This window comes from Onychomys torridus, chromosome X, assembly GCF_903995425.1.
Source record: "Onychomys torridus chromosome X, mOncTor1.1, whole genome shotgun sequence".
In the NCBI taxonomy this organism is placed as follows: Eukaryota; Metazoa; Chordata; class Mammalia; order Rodentia; family Cricetidae; genus Onychomys; species Onychomys torridus.
In genome coordinates, this window is record NC_050466.1 from 114,335,879 (window position 1) to 114,355,844 (window position 19,966).

Below are 19,966 nucleotides of genomic sequence, written 5' to 3' on the forward strand. Positions count from 1 at the left end.
CAGGGATAGCAAACTACAAATGACTTGGGTCTTTAAACTTTCAAACCCTGCCTCCCAATGGAGGCAATCAAATGCCTGAGGCTATGGGGAATATCTCATTCAAACCACCACCGCTTTTTACAGTCTTTTTCAACTCCAAAGTTACAAAGATGTTCTACTATTTTTTCCAGATACTATAAAGTACAAGATTATGTTTAGCTTTATTATCCATGTTGAGTTTGTTTCTACATGCAATATGAAATAGCAAATGAAATGCTATAGATAATATGCACATAGCTAAATGTGGATATGTTCCAATAAAATGTTATATTTGAACAATAAATCCTGATATATTTTCTTGTATCATAAAATATTATTTTTTCTAGAACTAGAATGTAAATATAGAAAATATTTTTTAATCATAGGCTAAACTAAAGTACATGGCATGTTGTTATGGCATATGAGCCACAGTTAGAAAGGAGACTTTGTGAACAGTACCAAATTAGTTATACAACTCACAATTCTGCTTTCCAAGTTTGCTTCATAACATAAAAGAAAAAGATGAGTTTTCTTATTAACTTACATATTTTCATTTCCGGTGGTTTTCAATCTTGCCTATCATTCTCACTTTCCAACAAGTACCCTCTCCATTCATCCAGAAAAGAGAATTCCTTCAACATTTCTTGTAGGTCAGGTCTATAAGAAATACATTGTGTTAAAATTTTATGTATATGAGAATAACTTTAGTTTGCCATCATTCCTCAGATTAATTTTGTTTTATATAGAATATTCAATGGAATTTTGATTTTGCTAGACATTTCTTGGAAAATGTCAGTTGACTTTATTTTGATCACCATTGTTTCCAACTTGAGTAGATAACTAAATAAATTTTGCTGAAAATGTAACTTGTCAGTTTTTAGAATTTCAAGTTATTCTCTTCATCTTTAGTTTTTAATAAGTATGTGATATGTATAAGGTTGGTACTATTCATTGTTTTAGTGGACTTTATTGAGAATTATGACCTTATATTTTTGTCAAATATGAAAATTTTGTAGTTTCTAATATTTTTCTTCTTAAATTTCTCTCCTCATTTTATGTCTCAAATTGCATGCATGTTAGACCATTTGTAACAACAAATTTCAAATTTTTCTGTAGATAATTTCAACAGCTAGACCACAATTCTTTTCATTTTAGTGCTTTATTCTCTTAGTTCTTTGAGAATTTCACTCTAGCATATATTTTTTTATCATATTCGCCTTCTGTTCCTCCTCCTAACTTCCTCCAGATCCAGCCCTACCTCCCCATGCTCTCCCAAATTTGCATCTTTTCATGTTATTAATAACTCACTGAGACTAATTTTCCTATCTATAGAATCCTGGGTATGGGGGACCTCCACTGGTGCTTGGTTGATCTACCAGGTGCCCTACCCTTAAAGAAAAATCCTTCTCCCTCTCCAAGAAACCATCAAAGATCCATAGCCTCTCAGTTAGGAATAGGAACTCAGGAATCCCTTCTCCATCCAAGCTAGCATATTAACTGGCTTGCTCTTGTGTAGGTCTATGCAAGCAATCATAGTTCCTATGAGTTCATGAGTACAGGTATCCTGCCATGTCCAGAAGACACTACTTAACTTGGGTCTACACACAGCCTGGCTCTTAACAACATTCCTAACAATCTTCTGAGATTGTCTCTAAGTCTTAGACGGAAATGGATGATATGGATATACTCACTTGTGATTGAGCATTCCACACACACTTATTCTCTGCATTTTGACCAATAGTGAGATTCTCTGCTTATTATGTCTACTGTGCAAAGAAACTTTAGTGACAAGAGTTGGAGAACTACTCTATTTTATTTTATGGGTAGAGATACATGAGTTTAGAGGGCAGTTTTATACTATACCCATTTAACAAAATAATAGGCCCAGAAGCTCACAAACCATGGGTTACCAGGCAGATTGCCTGCATTTTCTCAAGTGGAGTAGGCCTTAAATCTAACTAGACAGCAGTTGGTTACCCCCATTACATTCTTGCTATGATGGGTAAACAAGAGCCATGACAATAGCCTGTGTTGTTTTGGGATTCTCACGGACATCTTGTGGCCAATTTTTAAATCTTCTTTCATAGAAATTGGGAATCTGTCCTCTGACTCTTCTCCTTTATGGATACAACCCCCCCATTTTTAATACTAAACACTGTGTTTTATTTTGTAAATCCAGTGAAACTATGAATATTCTATCTGAATGTTATCTATGAAACATAGTACAGATTGGATATTGTTTTCCATTCTTAAAGATTTGAAAACCAAGTGTGTTTATCCAGTAGAGTATCACCTTCCAAATTTCAACTCTTCTCCTTAAAAATAATTTAAGTATATGTATTATTTTTCAAAGAAATTTCTTTCCATTATAAAGTAAGTGCATCAACTAAAGAGGTATTTCTGTTTCTATAAATTAAATTTTCTTCTGTAACAGCATGTCAGTTTGTACATAATGATTTTATTTTCCTGTGTAAAGTACGAAGTAAGTGTGGAAAATTTGTTACATTCCTGAAAGAGCAGATCTAATGATCTTGTCTGCAAATGTACTATAGTCTAACAGAAATAAAAAGCAACTAGACTGCTAAAATTCCAAATCAATGAGTGCCTTTAAAGAAATAACTGGGAAGAGACTGAAATAGGTTGTAATAATTTCTTTGCCTTGGGTTAGTATTGAAAAGTTTGATATTTTTCTTGGTGGGCAGGTGTCATTTGGCAAAGTATTTCAAATTCATTATTTTAAAAATTTTATTTTGCACATATAGTAAAATTTTAAGGAAGTTCCAATATTTGAAGAACAGTCATATACAGTACAATGACCATATTCTACTAAAATCTCATTGGGCTAAATATGGATTAAGATAATGAAATGAATAATTGCAAAAACTTTCAGGGTCAGTGAGACTGTTCAGGATGGAAATGACTCCTACAAATTGTTCTCTGATCTACACACACATTATAGCACGTGTGCATCTGATTTCTCTCAAGAAATGAATATAGTAAAACTTTGTAAAAATAATAAAACACAAACTTTTAGCCAGTCATTTGAGATTTAGAACCTATTTCAAAGAGTATGTAAATATATATTTTCTTCATCCTTTTCTCAGCTTCCAGCAGTTTGCCACACTTTGCTTGCTAGTTAGTTTGTCTAGATCTGATTGGCCTGTGGCCATGTTCATAAGTAATTGATGATTCATGTGGAAGGGCTCAGCCCACTTATGGGCAGTTCTATCAATCCCTAGACAGGTTGGCATAGGCTAAATAGGAAAACTAGTCAAGCCATCCTGAGAGCCAGCATGTAAGCAGCATTCTTATAGGGTTTCTGCCTTGAGTTTCCATCCCGCTTTTCCCAATGATATATTGCTACTTGGAAGTATAAGCTGAAATAAAACTTTTCTTCCCCCAGGTTACTTTTCATCATAGTGTTTATTGCAGCAATAGGAAAGGAAACTAGAAAACTGCTTTATGGTATAAAATAAATCTTAAGAATTTTGGAGCCATCTCCAGTTTTGGCCTGTGTGCTGGCTAGTTTTATGTCAACTTGACACAAACTAAAGTCATCTGAGAGGAGGAAGCCTCAATTGAGAAAATGCCTCCATATGATCAGGCTGTAGGCGAGAGCATTTTCTTAATTAGTGATTGACAGGGGAGGGCCCAGCCCATTGTGAGTGGGGCCACCTCTGAGCTGGTAGTCCTGGGTTCTGTAAGAAAGCCATGACCAGCAATCCAATAAGCAGCACTCCTCCATGGCCTCTGCACCAGCTATTAGCTCTAGATTCCTTCCTGTTTGATTTCTTGTCCTGACATCCATTGATGATGAACAGTGTTATAGAAGTGAAAGCCAAAGAAACCCTTCCTGCTGAGTGATGTCATTCTGTGGGCTCTGAATATGTGTTGCTCTGATTGGTTGATAAATAAAACACTGATTGGCCTGTAGCCAGGCAGGAAATTTAGGCAGGACAAGCAGGGAGGAAAATTCTGGGAAGAGGAAGGCTGAGTGTCAGGAGTTGCCAGCCAGACACAGAGGAAGCAAGAAGTAAAGGCAGAACTGAAAAAAGGTACCAAGCCACATGGCTAAACATAGATAAGAATTATGGGTTAATTTAAGTGTAAGAGCTAGAAATAATAAGCCTGAGCTAATGGCCTAAGTAGTTTTAATTAATATAAGCCTCTGTGTGATTACTTGGGGGACATGAATAGAAGAGATTTGTCCCTACCTTAAGCCAGCCAGGACACATGAAAATTATTTATTCTTCTTGTCTATTACAGGTAAAATAAAAAAGTGAACAGTAAAATTTTAAATTCTTATTTTGGTTGTCCAGATCCAAGATCAAGTTTCCAGTTAAACCTTTCCTCCTCAAGTTCTATTTGGTCATGGTATTTTCATCACATCAATAGTAACCCTAACTAGGAAAGCTTTCTTCTTGTTACAAAATCTCCTTGGAATTTCCCTTTAGGAGCCTTAGGGCTTGTCTTCATCTCTTCATTTCTTGATCAAGGCTTCAGCCATGGTTATACACAATACTTTATCCACTGATCCTCCTATAAAATCTGAAGAGAATGTTTCATAATGAATTTGATTATTTTGTAAAAAATTCAGAATAAGGGAGAAAGATAAAGGATGATGCTGTCATTGATATGTCAAAGTATTTCTCCAGAGGGTAACATGCTTATGATTCTTGCATTGTAAAATATTATTATAGCTTTCCCCAGAGCATTTAAATGTCAGTAGTAATCCCAGTGTTTATGGGAAAATGCATATTCTCAAATATCTCTGTAGGTTAATAACTCCCTGGCATATGAATCACTGGTAACCTCTGTACTTGTCAACAATAGATCTTGAGGCATTATGTTATAAAATAAATCAAATTCAATTAATTCTTACTGAAAACTATGTAATACTCATTACTCTATCTCTGTCCAAGAGGAAATGTCCACTTCTTTAACATAAACTCTTATTACCTATAAGGCAGAAGTGTTCTACATAATATTTAATTAATGGTCATTATTGGATTGGCAATGAGCCATTTTTGTATAGAAAATCAATTAGCAATAATTTTGCTAAAATTTATTTCTCTTGTCTATTATAGGTAAAAGAAAAACGTGAACAGTCAAATTTAAATTCTTGCTTTGGTTATCCAGATCCAAGATCAAGACCAGCAACATTAATACATATGTTCTGAGGTTAAGTTTGCACCAAGGATAGATAGATGGGTATATATTTGTTACTGGCCATCTTTTTTACTTTGCAATTCCTAGTACTAGAGTTAAAAATGGTTCAAAGATTCTCTAGGATAATTTTTTGTTTCTTTGTTTCAACCGCTTTTCCAGATTCAGCAGGTATGGATATTTAAATGCATAATCATTTAAGCATTGGGTCATTTACTCCCCCCCACGTGTAAAATTGTTACAAATCAAATATGGATCCTCACAGAAAAACTTACTCAAATATTTCTAGTATCATCAGAAAGATAAACATTCCAACTTTGTATAAAAAGCCCAACTTTTCTATCTCCATTGCCAGGAAAATAGCTCATGAAGTTGTTGCCTTTGCTTGGAAGATAAACTAACCTGTCAGTGCTTCATCAGCCAATATTGGAGCTATTGATGTTGGACAGCATGCATATGTTTTATAGTTCATATGATTTGATGTTAATAAGTATTTCTTCATAAATTCCAATTCAATTCCAAACGAAAATTCTCATGAATGTGGATTGTAAGGAAACAGGTAAAGAAGTGAAGCCATTTCCTAGCCTCCAGTACTATGTGCATAAACAAGGAATAAGTTATTCTTTTTTGCGCCTTTCCTGGATCTTGCTCTGTAGACCAGACTGGCCTCAAACCCACAAAGATCCGCTTGGCTCTGCCTCCCGAGTGCTGGGATTAAAGGCATGCGCCACCACCGCCTGGCTGAAGAAGTTATTCTTAATGATTAAAATCTAAGCTTAGATTTTATATTCATTAATATAACATTGACCATTATTTTGAATAATTTCTTAGAACGAACTACAGCAACATCAAGTAAGAAGAAAAAATAATGTAATTCCTCAAATTTAGAATAAAGACATGTACATTTGCAAGCATGCTAAAAAAGTGATTGATGATTACATTCATTGCTTAAAAGACTTCTAATTCACTCCAATTTTGAAGTTACAATATAAAAGGAAAAACCATTATATCACAATAAGTTTGTAGAATGTGTATTCATTTTCTATTATTGCTACAACACATTACCACAAACTTAGTGGCTTACAATAACACTGCTCTTTATTCAAAATTCTGTAGGTTGGCAAACACTGTCAGATATCATTGTACTAAAAACAGTTGTTAGCAGAATATCTTTACTTCCTGAAAAGTATTGGAGACAACTCATTTATTAATTTACCTGTTCCAGCTTCTAAAAATACCAGCATTTCTTCACTGCTGATGTCTCCTTCCATCTTCAAAGCCTGTAGTATAACATCATCACACCTCTATCAGACTGACTCCTCACTTCCTTTATCACTTAGAAAGATTGCGTTTTTGTCCAACCAGATAACTGAGGTTTATTTCTTTATTGAAGACCAGACTTAATTATATCTTCTTCCTTGCCTTTGAAATGTAAGGAAAAATATTTACCAGTGTAAAGGAATGAATATGAATATTTTGCAAATGGAATATTATTCCACCTATTACAGAATAAAAAAAGCTGTATTTCGTGGAAACTCTTTTCTTGTGATGTTAATGTACCTCCATGGTGGATCATTTGCCTAGCATGTGCAAAATATTTAGATCTATTTCCATCACTGCAAACGCAACAAAAAGATATAAAGACTAATGTCTGCTCTTTAACTGTACTTTCATTTTCTTTTTAGAACTTTCAGTATAATAAACTCCCATCCAAGGCACATAATTTCAAATTTTAAGCTTTCAATTAACATCTCAATAATCATGCAGGTGTATGGGCCAGAGTGTGATATTTCAGCAGTATATGTTTGTAATATATACTGGTCTAATCAAGGTAATTAGCATTTCTTTTTTCTGATTGTTCTTTGTGATTGTAGTCGTCTGGTTCCACTATTCCAGTTCTTCATGAACTATAATCTTTCATACTGTGCCATGGAATACTGGAAGTCATTCCTCCTATCTAATTTAGTTTTAGTTCCTGTTACTCTGACTCTCTATCTTTTCAGCAACTCGCAATTCTATATCCAAATTGAAATTTTACAGCTTTAATATATAGTTCAAAACAAGCAATATTTGTCATTGCGTATTTTTTCTTATTTCATTTAAAATAGTATCTTCCAGTCTTGCTTATTTTTCTTTAAGTGATAAGATATCTTTATTTTCATAGCAGAATAACATTCCTTTACACACACAGACATGCACACAGCTTAGCTGTTATGAGTATAACCACAATAAGCATAAGAGTACAGATTTCTCTACGAGATGCTGATTTCATCTTTTTTTTTAACATATCTGAAAGTGGGATTACTGGGTGATATGTCAGTTTTACAAAGAACTTTTACTCTTTTCTTCATAATGACTAGAGGAATTTATTTTCACATCCCTGGTATTTAAAATTTTTCTTTCATTTACATCTTTACAAGTAGTTTTTCTTTCTTTTTAATTGTATGTACACATATATTTTGATACTAGTTATATTTGCTTGGGTTAAATGATGTCATTTTAGTATTCATTTCTATTTCCTCAATTACTAATGATACTAACCATTGCTTCCAAATACATTTCATAGTCACCTTTCTTCTTTACAAAATATCTATATCATCTGACCATTTAATTTTAATGTTTCTTTTTATTTGGTTGAGGATTTTTTGTTTTTATGTTCTGAATAGGAGTACTATGTCAGATGGTTAGCAAACATTTTCTTTCACTTTGAAAGTTGTCATTTTGTGCTATTGACTGTTTCCTTTTGTTGACTGTAACCATATTTGTCTATTTTTCTTTATGTTTCCAATGCTTTTACAATCTTATAAAAACAACTATTTAATTATACCTTTAAATTTTTCTGTTTTGCTTTCATTCAGTACTTTCCTGGTTTCACATCTTACTTTAAGTATTAGGAACTTTATTTATATTGAATTCCATATACAGTATATAAATAAGTATATATATATATATATATATATATATATATATATATATATACACATATATTTACATCTTCCTCTCTCTCTCTCTCTCTCTCTCTCTCTCTTGTTCAGGCCTTGTTTATACAGCCATACAAACAGTCTTTGCTAGGAAAGACTGTTTGTGGCATGTTTCCTGGTATTCTGATTCTTTCAATCTTTCCACCCTGTCTTCAAGATGTCCCCTACATCATAGACGTAGAAGCTGTGATGTAGATTTATCTATGGAGACAGGACTCTCCATGATCTGTTTATCACTATATTGGTTCCAGTTGTGATTTCCTGTAATTGTTCCATTCCTGTGAAAAGAAGATTTGTAGGCGAATTTCTAAACAGTCTTATTAAATAAGAAACACAGAGCCAAATACAGGGGTGAAAGCTGTAGAGATCAGAGAATTAGTGATAGTCACCAACTAACCTTAGCTCACCAAAGCACCACCTTACCTTCCCAAGAGAACCAGCCTCTTCCTATCTAACTTGTGCCTTTATTGCCTTGTTGTTCTGCCTTCTCATTGGCTCTTAGCCCAGCCACATCACTCCCTCTTCACTGCTTCTATGTATAGACCTCCAGGTCTCTATGGTTGGTTCTGGGATTAAAGGCAGGGGTCATCATGCTTGGCTGTGTACTTGAACACAGAGACTCTGCCTGTCATGTGATCGGATTAAGGACATGTGATACCACCGCCTAAATTTTGTTTATGGCTGGCTATGACCTCTGATCCCCAGGAAAACTGTATTTATTAACATAAAAATAAAATATCACCACATTTCAGCACAAATAAAATATTGCCACAAAGATTCTTTAGTGAGAAGGTGATAGCTTTACTCATCTGTGAGTATAAGGGTAAGATTTATAATATGATAAGGAATTATGCTTGTCTAGCAAAGTGGTGACAGCAGATTCCTTTTTAAATCTATCACCTTACTAGCCCTGGGAAGCTGGATAGGTTTTACTACCAAACATGATTTCCTCCCTGTTGAGTGGATCTTAAGTCCTATTAGACAGCTGTTGGTTGCCACAGCCATACAGGTACCACTTATTATATCTTTATGCATATTTTGTCATACTTTACAGTTAATATAGTAATTAGAATTAAAATTCTCTGTAAGTTAGACAACATTTATGTCATGTCTAGATTGAATGAGAATGTTTTCATGTCATTTTAAAATGTGTTCTCTTCCTGAAGTCAGTGTTTTGCAACTTTCCAAAAGCCAAGTCTTCTGAGTAAGACATTAGAAACTGAGGTCAATGATCTTGGTGCCAGCAGATGTATATGCTTTAGGAAAGCACCTAGTGTTAATCTGGAGAAACATTTGGCCATTATTTCTTCAGCTCTTTCTTCAGCTTCCTTCTGTCTCCCCTTTTCTATAGAATTCAGATCACTGGTAAGTAGTTCAGCAGTTCATGTTATTATAATTAGGAAATAGAATGAACTTGAAGCTTATTGTTGCTATGGTTACTCCTTGAGGGCCTGAGGCTGTAAATTCTTCTAGTGATACCTTGTGTTTAGAGTGGGAGCTGGATTTTGAGGAGGATTTTATCAATGCACGTTCCTCCCTCAGCCATTGCTTTTCCAGGATGCTGCTTCTTTGTGTCTCACTTTTGCAGTTTTTTATAATGGAGGCTGCAGGACTTCTTCCCATTTTTCTAGCAGAACCCGCAGCTTTAGGACAGTAGTGTTTCCATAGAGTCTAGGGGAGGTGACTTGCTTCCTGTTACCTTCTCCTAAGGCAGTGATTCTAAAATATGCATGCATTTTGCAGCCCACCCCAGAGGTAACAGGTTGTTGTTGTTTGTCCCCTCTCATTTCCTTTTCAATTCCCTAAGGACAATGGTGTTTGTTGGTCTTTTCTGTCTCTATGGCATGCAGTCAAAGTCTTTTGCCCTTTGGGCTGGTGGGAAAGAATGTCCCCATGAGTTTTGTACTGTTCTCTCAGTATCTACTGTTCCTCCTCCCCATTTCTAGAGTTCAAGTGAGACTTTCTTGGGGCTTTAAAACTTTTTCCTAGATATCTGTTGAGGAGTGAAGAGAAACCCTGGCAGAGCATATATATTCTTCAGTTTGAAATCCCAGAGGCTTTTATTTTGCAGGCTACTGTTAATTCTATATCAGGCTTTCTAAGAGAACTCACAGAGTTTGGAGGTTGCGTCCTTCTCTAGTAAGTCAATGACTTGTCTAGCTCTCTGGGCAGACATTTTTGTCGTTTTTGACTTTGGGTATGTTTTAAACTTCCCATGTTTAACATTCTGATGGGTTTAAGATAATTTGCAAATTTGCTGGGGTTTTTGGCTTTACTTCTTTGGATAGTTGGGAGTGTAGCTCTTGCTAACTGTCTATACACAAACCTTTAGCCTTAGTAGAAGTATGAGTTTAAAAATGCCATTTTGAAGTAAAAGAAATCTTTTGCCTTTTGTAGTGTCAGAATTACTTTCCAAAATTTCATAGACAACTGTATGAGAAATACTTGAAGTACTTATCAAAATAGAAATTATCAGCCCACCCCAAACTTAATGACCCAATAGATCTGGAAGAGATGACCAAGAAATTTTACTTCAGTAAAAAGTCCCATATGAGTCTTCTGTACTCAGAAGTGAGAGAATCTTGGTAGACAAATTAGATTTGAGAACATTCTTTAAGCTCTCTCTTGCTTTTCCAAGTTTCTATTTTTTCTAGTTTTCTTGAATGTGAATGTGTTTCTGCCCATTAGGTTTCTTCTTAAAGAGGGCACAACACGAGTGTATCTCTTACCACAGAATATTAGACATACAGTAGGTAATAGCAAGCCACCATTAAAATAATAATAATGACAATCTCATTCATTTGTTGTCAAGGCACATTAGATTAGCATAAAACATGAATAGATGTTCTTACAGAGATATGTTTTTCAGAGACAGATTAAGAAATGGAATCTGTTTTTCAAAACACCAGTATGGGGGTGAGGATTCAGGTAAGTTTTATTGGATTCATTGACAAGTCAGCTTATAGACATTGGTCTACAAAAACAGAAAGAATTTTTTTGAGGAAGTAATTGCCCAAAGTAAACTAACTGAACTGCTATTGTGAATGTCAGAAGATGAGGGCATCTGGTTTTTGGTTTTGTTTATTTTGGGTAGCAACAATGAAAACCAAGTTTATTACAATAAACTAGAATTTCCTGAATCTTTGAGTTAATTACTTGAAAGAACAATATCACAAGAACTATGCAGTTATATCAATACAAGTCAGTTCTCAAATTATGCTTCATTCATTCATTCACTAAGAAGAATATTGTGCCTGATGGGAGAGGGAGAGTGTTGATTGGAAGCTTAAACAGTAAAGCTAATATTCTAAAGCCACATAAATCTATGCAAAGTAAACTTCTTATATACACATAATGTTCATTTACACATATAACTGATCTATATCGCATCAAATTAAAAAAGATAAAGACTGTATTTATGCATTTTTATTACCAAGTGGCAAAGGCATTACTTAGTTTATTCCCAACTCAGTGTTAGTAACGATCTTCTTAAAATGGATTTGTACAACTGAGCATCACCAAAAGGATATCATTTGACAAATAAAATATGTATGCTTCCCTTCTAGAATCTAAGCAGAGAAGAATGAAGTGATTTTATATTCATATTTTGGAAAAATTTGGACTAAGACCATAACATGTTTCTGTCCTTGATACAGTCTCATGTAAGGGCAGATCCTGATATTTTACTTCCCTTGTGGGTCTATCTTGTTCATTTAACATGAGGCACACCTATAGAAACTAAAGTTACTATCTTCTATCAGGCTGTTCATCAATTGTAGCACTAAGAAGTAGGAAATTTTATGAAGAGAGAACTGCAGTACTTGTACATGAACCATTTAGTGAATGCACAATGCTGTAGCATGGCATGTTTATTGGATTGGAGAGAAGGGAAATGTCCTAATGTGAAGAGAGCTAGTTCTTATTTAAGGGACATTTAGGCTCAAATTTAACAAACATTTATTGAAATCTTATTATGGGCTAGACGTGAACACCAACATTTTCTCTTCTAATATTGTTTGATCTCATGTGATCTTAGTAAATATATGAAGTACGTAATATTTATTTTCATGATTAAAAAGGTGCAACTAGAAATTTAGAAAGTTGAAGCAACCTGAATAAAGGATGCTTGATTTTAGAACTATTTTCTGTGGTTATGATATTCTTCATCCCAGTCAATAAAATCACATATTTGGTGTTTCTGTTTTCCCTTAATATGACATAAGCCATAGAAGATAGTTTTAAAAGTGTAAAACTCTCTATCCTATCACCAAAACTTTCATTTATGTTCTAAATGAAGTAGCTTGTTAATAAGTATGCTAAGAATAGAATTATCTGAATAACACAATGTCATTACTAGAAGAATTTTAAAGATAGTTGTTCCACCATCATCAGTTTGGTGCCTTATCTCGCTGAAAGTTCAAGTTATAGTATCATCTCCACAACAACCCTTCTAGAAGTCATCAAGAATTGTTGGCTAACCGGTCTCTGAAGAACATAACTAGGCAAGTCTGCTTGGATCATAGATGAGTGTAATTGATTAACCCCACTTTTAATTTCCTTGAGATGATAGGTCTATTATTTTCAACTTTTCCCAATTCAAGCATTCTATGAAAATTCTTAAAAGTAAACCCTTGTGGCTGTATTCTAATTTTTATAATTCCCAGCTGTTCATTCAGTTCTGCCAATCAGCCCTAGATTCCAGTGATTACACCCTCTTGTAAACAAGGACATTTGACTCATGCTATGGTCTTGAAAATGATAGTATTCAGGTTTCACTGCATCCTATCTGTTTTTTTTTCTGGTAGGGTTAATGAAACATTAATATTTCACATAATAGTAAAAGGAAATGAATATTCATAGCCATTCTTTACTTTTGTCAGATTTTTAGTTTGTACTTTCAGCAATTTTGAATTTAAGTAGAGTGTTGATTCATGACAACCCTTGAGTGTTACCTGGGCTAGCAAACACATGACTAAAAGAAGAAAATTATTCCATGTAAAATTCTTATAAGAGTTTTCTTTACTGATTTCTTGTCTCTAACTACCCAATTAGCAATATCTGTTTGCTTCTGGTGCAAAGTGTTCAAGCCCTCAAAGCTACCTTCATCATTTGATATTATTGTTTCTTTTGGTATTGACAGAAACAAAAACAGCTTTAAGGTATGCTTTCAGCCTCTATCATTATGGCTAATTAGTTTTTTCCCCTTAGACTCATATTACTTCTAGCACTTTCTGCTGATTAAAAAGAGCTAAGAAAATTCACTGCATAATAATATCAAATTTGAGGATGAAGCATATTTGGTTTTCTATGTTTAGATATTCTATATCTTGTATATATTAATAACATTACAAAACAGGTATTTTGAATGTAAATGATAGAAAGATTATGGTGTAAGCAATACAATTCTGCTCTTAAAAATAATACTATGGTATATATTATAATATCATAAATAATTAAAAGAATGGAAATTAGAGGCAGAATATAACTGATGGTTCTCTCTGCAACGTACTCATTAGACTCTGCCAAACTTGTTCACATCTACTCATAGTATTCCAAAGGAAATACTCATCTATTGTACCCAATTAATACAATTATATATCGCTTAAAGGTATTAAGGCTATTATTTTTATATGAAAAGAATGATTTATATTTTGAAAAAACTATTAAAATACTTGAAAATATTAAATAAAAGAAGTTATTTTGGTTGGTATTCAAAACCTAGGAGAAAGACTTAACACTAAATCATTAGCTATTGCCTATCAGCAATTAGTAACTAATGAATCACCCACATTTCTATCCACTTGAACCACTTGTTAACATGGGAAACCAAATATGTGAGAAAAAAAGTGAATTGAAATGTCAAATATTAAAATAATTTTGGGATAATATATCACAAAAGGCAACTTTGGCTTTTCTGTACATATCCTTGGAGCATACATTATCACTCTGAAGGTAACTCATTGGCACTTATTCCTAAAGTTCTCAAACATCACAGCTCACAAGGCAGTCCACAGAATTCATTGTTGTCCACTCAGAAGTAATTCAGTCATTGACAATGATCATTTCATTGTACTGGTTTAGGAAACATGCACAATGGTATCAAATTATCTATACTCTGGTTTTAATTCCCAAATTTACTGTGTGACCTTGAACAAACTGCTTTTGTGAATGTGAGGTTCGGTTCATATATTTAATTCTGTGATGATTGAAGATGATTTCAAGAAAAGAACCTAATTTGTTGATAGAGACTTTGTTTTGTTTTGCTGATAATTATTCTGCCCCTGTAAATAGTTGTTTATTGGCAGTGAGCTAGAAGGGATGGCAGAATTAGCATTCACAAACGATACCACACACCAGTCACCAGGGCAGCAATAGCAAGTTGGTTGGCAGGGGTCTGGAGTGTTGATGGGGCAAACTTTGGTTAGTAGGCACGGTTAGAGAAGAAGGAGTCACTGGCTGTGGCTTGGACTGACCACTTGGGGTATAATTTCCTTGACAAGTAAGGCTGTTGTCCATGGTTCATTTGATGTACTCTTCCTGGGCAGCCTTAAGGTTCTCCTTCCCCTTTCCCAAGTCATTATTATTATTATTATTATTATTATTATTATTATTATTATTATTGCTATGTGTTTTAATTTTATACATCAGCCACGGGTTCCCCTGTCCTCCCCACTCCTGCACCCACCCCACCTTCCCCTCAGCCCCTCCCCTCCATTCCTATGTCCTCCTGGACCAAGAAACCCCTGGGGATTCATTTAAACCTGGTGGATTCAGTACATGCAGGTCCTGTGCCCTCCTTCCAGGCTGAGCATGTGTCCCTGTGTAAGCCCAAGGTTCCAAACAGCCAGCTCATGCACTAAGCACAGGTCCTGGTCCCACAGCCTGGGTGCCTCCCAAACAGATCAAGCTATTCAATTGTTTCACTTATCCAGAGGGCCTGATCCAGCTGGGGGATCCACAGCCCTTGGTTCATAGTTCATGTGCTTTCTTTCGATTGGCTATTTGTCCCTGTGCTTTTTGCAATCTTGGATTCAACAATTCACGCACTTGCAGTCCCTCCTCTTTCTCCACAGTTGGACACCTGGAGCTCCACCTACCTGGGGCCTGGATGAGGATCTCTTCATCCACTTCCATCAGTTATTGGATGAGAGTTCCAAGATGACTGTTAGGGTGTTTAGTCATCTGATCACCAGACTAGGTCAGATCAGGCTTTCTCTCGACCAATGCCAGCAGTCTACAGAGGATGTAACATTTTGGATTTCCTGTTCTCAAGCACTCTGCCTATTCCTGTTCTCATGTGGTCTTCATTTATCATGGTCTGTTATTACCCGTTCTCCCTTTCTGTTCTTGATCCAGCTGGCATCTCCTGCTCCCCTAAGCTTTCTTTCCCTCAAATCTTGCCCTTCATTATTCCCACTATAATCCAGGTTGTTCATGTAGATCTCATCCATTTCTCTGTCATTGGGTGATCCCTGGATCTTTCCTAGGGTCCTGTTTTCTAGGTAGCCTCCCTGGAGATGTGTAGCAGTCTAGTCATCTTTGTTTTACATCTAATATCCTCCTATGAGTTAGTACATACCATGTTTGTCCTTCTGAGTCTGGGTTACCTCACTCAGGATGATTTTTTTCTATATCCATCCATTTGCCTGCAAACTTCATGATGTCATTGTTTTTCTCTGCTGAGTAGTACTCCATTGTGTATATGTACCAAATTTTCTTTATCCATTATTCAGTTGAAGGGAATCTAGGTTGTTTCCAGGTTCTGGCTATTACAAACAAAGCTGATATGAACATAGCTGAGCAAATGCCCTTGTGGTATGATTGAGCATTCCTTGGATATATGCCCAAGAGTGCTATAGCTGGGTCTTGAGGGAGATGGATTCCCAATTTTCTAAGGAAGCGCCATATTGATTACCAAAGTGGCTGTACAAACTTGCATTCCCACCAGCAGTGGAGGAGAGTTCCCCTTGTTCCACATCCTCTCCAGCATAAGCTGTCTTCTGTGTTTTTGATCTTAGCCATTCTGACAGGTGTAAGGTGGTATCTCAGAGTTGTTTTGATTTGTATTTCCCGGATAATTAGGGATGTTGAGCAATTCCTTAAATGTCTTTCAGCCATTTGAACTTCCTCTGTGGAGAATTCTCTGTTTAGTTCTATAGACCATTTCTTAATTGGACTGTTCGGCATTTTGATGTCTGATTTCTTGAGTTCTTTATATATTCTAGATATCATCCCTCTGTCAGATGTGGGGTTAGTGAAGACCTTTTTCCATTCTGTAGGCTGTCACTTTGTCTTGTTGACCATGTCCTTTGATCTACAAAAGCTTCTCAGTTTCAACAGGTCCCATTGATTGATTGTTTCTCTCAGTGTCTGTGCTACTGCTGTTATATTTAGAAAGTGATCTCCAGTGCCAATGTGTTCAAGAGTACTTCCTATCAGGTTCAGAGTAACTGGATTTATGTTGAGGTCTTTGATCCACTTGGACTTAAGTTTTGTGCATTGTGACAGATATGGATCTATTTGCAGCCTTCTACACATTGACATCCAGTTATGCCAGCACCATTTGTTGAAGATGCTTTGTCTTTTCCATTGTACATTTTTGGCTTCTTTGTCAAAAATTATATGTTCATAGGTGTGTGGGTTAATGTCAGGGTCTTCAATTCAATTACATTGGTATACATGTTGGTTTTTATGTCAGTACCAAGCTGTTTTTATTACGGTAGCTCTATAGTAGTGCTTGAGGTTGGGGACCTTGATGCCCCCAGAGGTTGTTTTATTGTACAGGATTCTTTTGGCTATCCTGGGTTTTTTGTTTTTCCATATGAAGTTGACTATTATTCTTTCCAGATCTGTGAAGAATTGTGTTGGTAATTTGATGGGGATTGCATTGAATCTGTAGATTGCTTTGGTAAGATCGCCATTTTTGCTATGTTAATCCTGCCTATCCATGAGCATAGGAGATCTTTCCATTTTCTGACATCTTCAATTTCTTTTTTCAGGGACCTAAAGTTCTTGTCATATTGGTCCTTCACATACTTAGTTAGAGTAACCCTATGGTATTTTATACCTTTCCCAAGTCTTTAGAGCAGAAACCTGCAGGGTTTAGCTGTAAAAGAATATCTATGGATTTAGCAGCAGATATTTGTTGATAGCATTGAGGTCAAAGGACTCCTCTTCCTCACTCTGCCCTCAAGACCCCAGGAACAGCAGGAGACACTGTTCAACAAAGTGTTGTGACAGTTGCAATGGAAATCTCCTCATTGGAAAATCTCTGGGTACAACTATCAACTGGGGTGACCATGTTGGGCTGCAGCAATGTGCTTTCCAGCTAGATATGGTTGTCACTCAGAGCCTTGTAGATAGCAGCCTGTACCTTCTTAATTACATACTGACTGTACTTCAAGCCATGGTCCCTATCAGGGAGGATTTCAGGCTCCAGAATGGGTATATTGCCATTCTACTACCAGATGCTGGTGTAACAAACCAGAACATTGGCATTTTCAATGAATTCAAGGGCTGAGAGTATATGTTCCCCAATCTTTAGCACAAAATGCTACTTGGCAAAGTCAGCTCAATTCTTCTTATACTGGGCACAGCATTCAAACAGTCCATCCTGTCTTAGGTGGTAGAGTCACTATTCATTCCTCCCAGGGGTAGTATACTTTTATCTAACTTAATGCTCACAACACTGCCCATGATATTGATAACTTAGGTGAAAGGACATCCATCATCTGCCTTCTGCTACAGCGTCTTATGGAAGAGGACCACCCCATCCTTGTACCCAATTCAGGGATTCTCATGGTCACCAGAAGTCAGCAGTAGCCAGCAGTAGAAGCGCCTGGTCTCCCTGGTGTTCCCACTGCCAATGGACTGCAGCCACTTAACAGTGCTTCCTGTAGACACATCTACAGCCAGGATGCCCTTGCCTAGAGCCGCAACTTGGTGAGCAATGTCAGCACCTTCTCCTCCAGGGTCAGTCCTGGGTATGAGTAGGGCATAGTGTCAGGGGCAGCATGTTCCTGGCACAGGAGAGGGTGGGTCTGCTTGGTATGGCAGTGGGTAGGTGAAAGGATTGAGGGGCAAATGTGTCTAGGATCATCAGAATCCCATTCTGCCATGCTTTCTAAGAGAATGCAATCTATTTAGCTGGAGGGTATTGTTTTGATTATTATTAGAAGGAAAAAGAACATACAAGTGGGGATATATTCCTTTATATTCCAAATGGGGTCAGACAAAGTCCAGTCAGAAGAGATAAATGTTTACTAGAATGTTGTTGTTATTATATTTATTATCATATTGCAGTATCTCATTTGATTTGCTACTTAGGGATCAGAATATATTCACACTATTACTGAGAGGAAAAGTGCAACCAAGTATAGTTTACTTGAGGCCTATTGAAGATGATCAAGGAACATTATGTATATACAGCATATATTTTACCCCTGCAAAATAACTAAATATCTCACAGAAATCAGAATTATTTATTTGGCTATCAAGGATCACTGAAGATATGGTTATCAATAATTTCATCAAAGTTTCAGATTCTGTCTTTTTCTCACCCAGAGATTGAATAGAGAAAAAAAAGAAATACTAAAATAGTATCCTGAATGAAATGATTATTGGCTTAGCCAGTGGTTTTACAAGAGAGCTAAAGAGACAAAAAAATATCCTTTGTGGATCCATATTCTGACAGAAAATGAAAAGTAGACAAGACTTGAAAGAACTGATTATTAGTCCAAAAAATGAAAATTGAAATAATAAATAAAGAATACTCCTATTGTAAAGATGAGAAAGAGAAATACTGGAAGTCTCTTGGGATGTCTTTTTGCACAATACAAAGAAAGAAGAAATAAAGAATGAATGGTTGAGTCCTTACAACAGCAAATATGAATATACCTTCAAATCTTTTTTAAAAGGTGGCTGTGGATATCCCAATGGATTAGTGTAATGTTCTGATTTTCAGGGTTATACTTGTAAAAAGGACATACTTATCATTGTAAATAGAAGTGCTAGAATAACGGTCATGAGAATTAGAAATGCAGAGGCCCAATTGCTCTCTCTACCAATCCTCTAGATTCTGCGAATGATTGTGCCCTCTGTATATTCCCTAGTGCTTTGTCCGGGCTGATTTTAAATAGCTCCAGCAATAAATTTCTGCCATCTCTTCTGGGAAGCTATTCCACTACCTAATTAAATTTCTGAGTTGACAACTTTTCCTGACATTCAGACTAAATTTTCCCATGTTCAATTTCAACCTGCTATTCCCATTTCTGCAGCACATGCTTGTATCAGCCTTGTAATCCCCCTGCGTCCTCACTACCTACAATTCTCATGCCTGTCCCTAAATTTTACTAGCCTGTGGAAGTGAGTTCTTTTGAAAGAAATAATCATTTCAAGATCAGTGACTATACATGACTTCTTATAGACTTAAAAGCAGGTTTGTTTTGAAAACAAAGAGATGAGGTAGTGAGTAGGAATGCAGGATATTAATAGAATCCCAAGCCATTAAAGAAATTGAATCTCAGGACAGAAAATAATGGTGAACATTCTTCTCTCCTTGAGGGCTGGTAAAGCATTCCACATTTTAAAAGGAGAGGGCCCCCCTCCTGACTTACCTGGGCTTGCTAAGCATACAGAGTTGTACTTCCCCCCCCCCACAACTGTCAGAGGCAGAGAAAACAAACCTAACCTTAAAACCATGTTTATTTGTGAAAGAGGTTGCTCAAGTTCTCTGTGTTCCTCCCACATCTGCTTCTTTTCTTTGCTATGATTGGATAGGGATCTAGGAGGTTCAGTATGTG

The 19,966-nt window shown here is 35.9% G+C and overlaps 1 pseudogene; it reads right to left on the bottom strand.

Moving 5' to 3' along the window:
* Positions 1 to 14,586: 14,586 nt before the first annotated feature.
* LOC118574507 lies at positions 14,587 to 18,163 on the bottom strand (annotated as a pseudogene).
* Between the last annotated feature and the right edge of the window lie 1,803 nt (positions 18,164 to 19,966).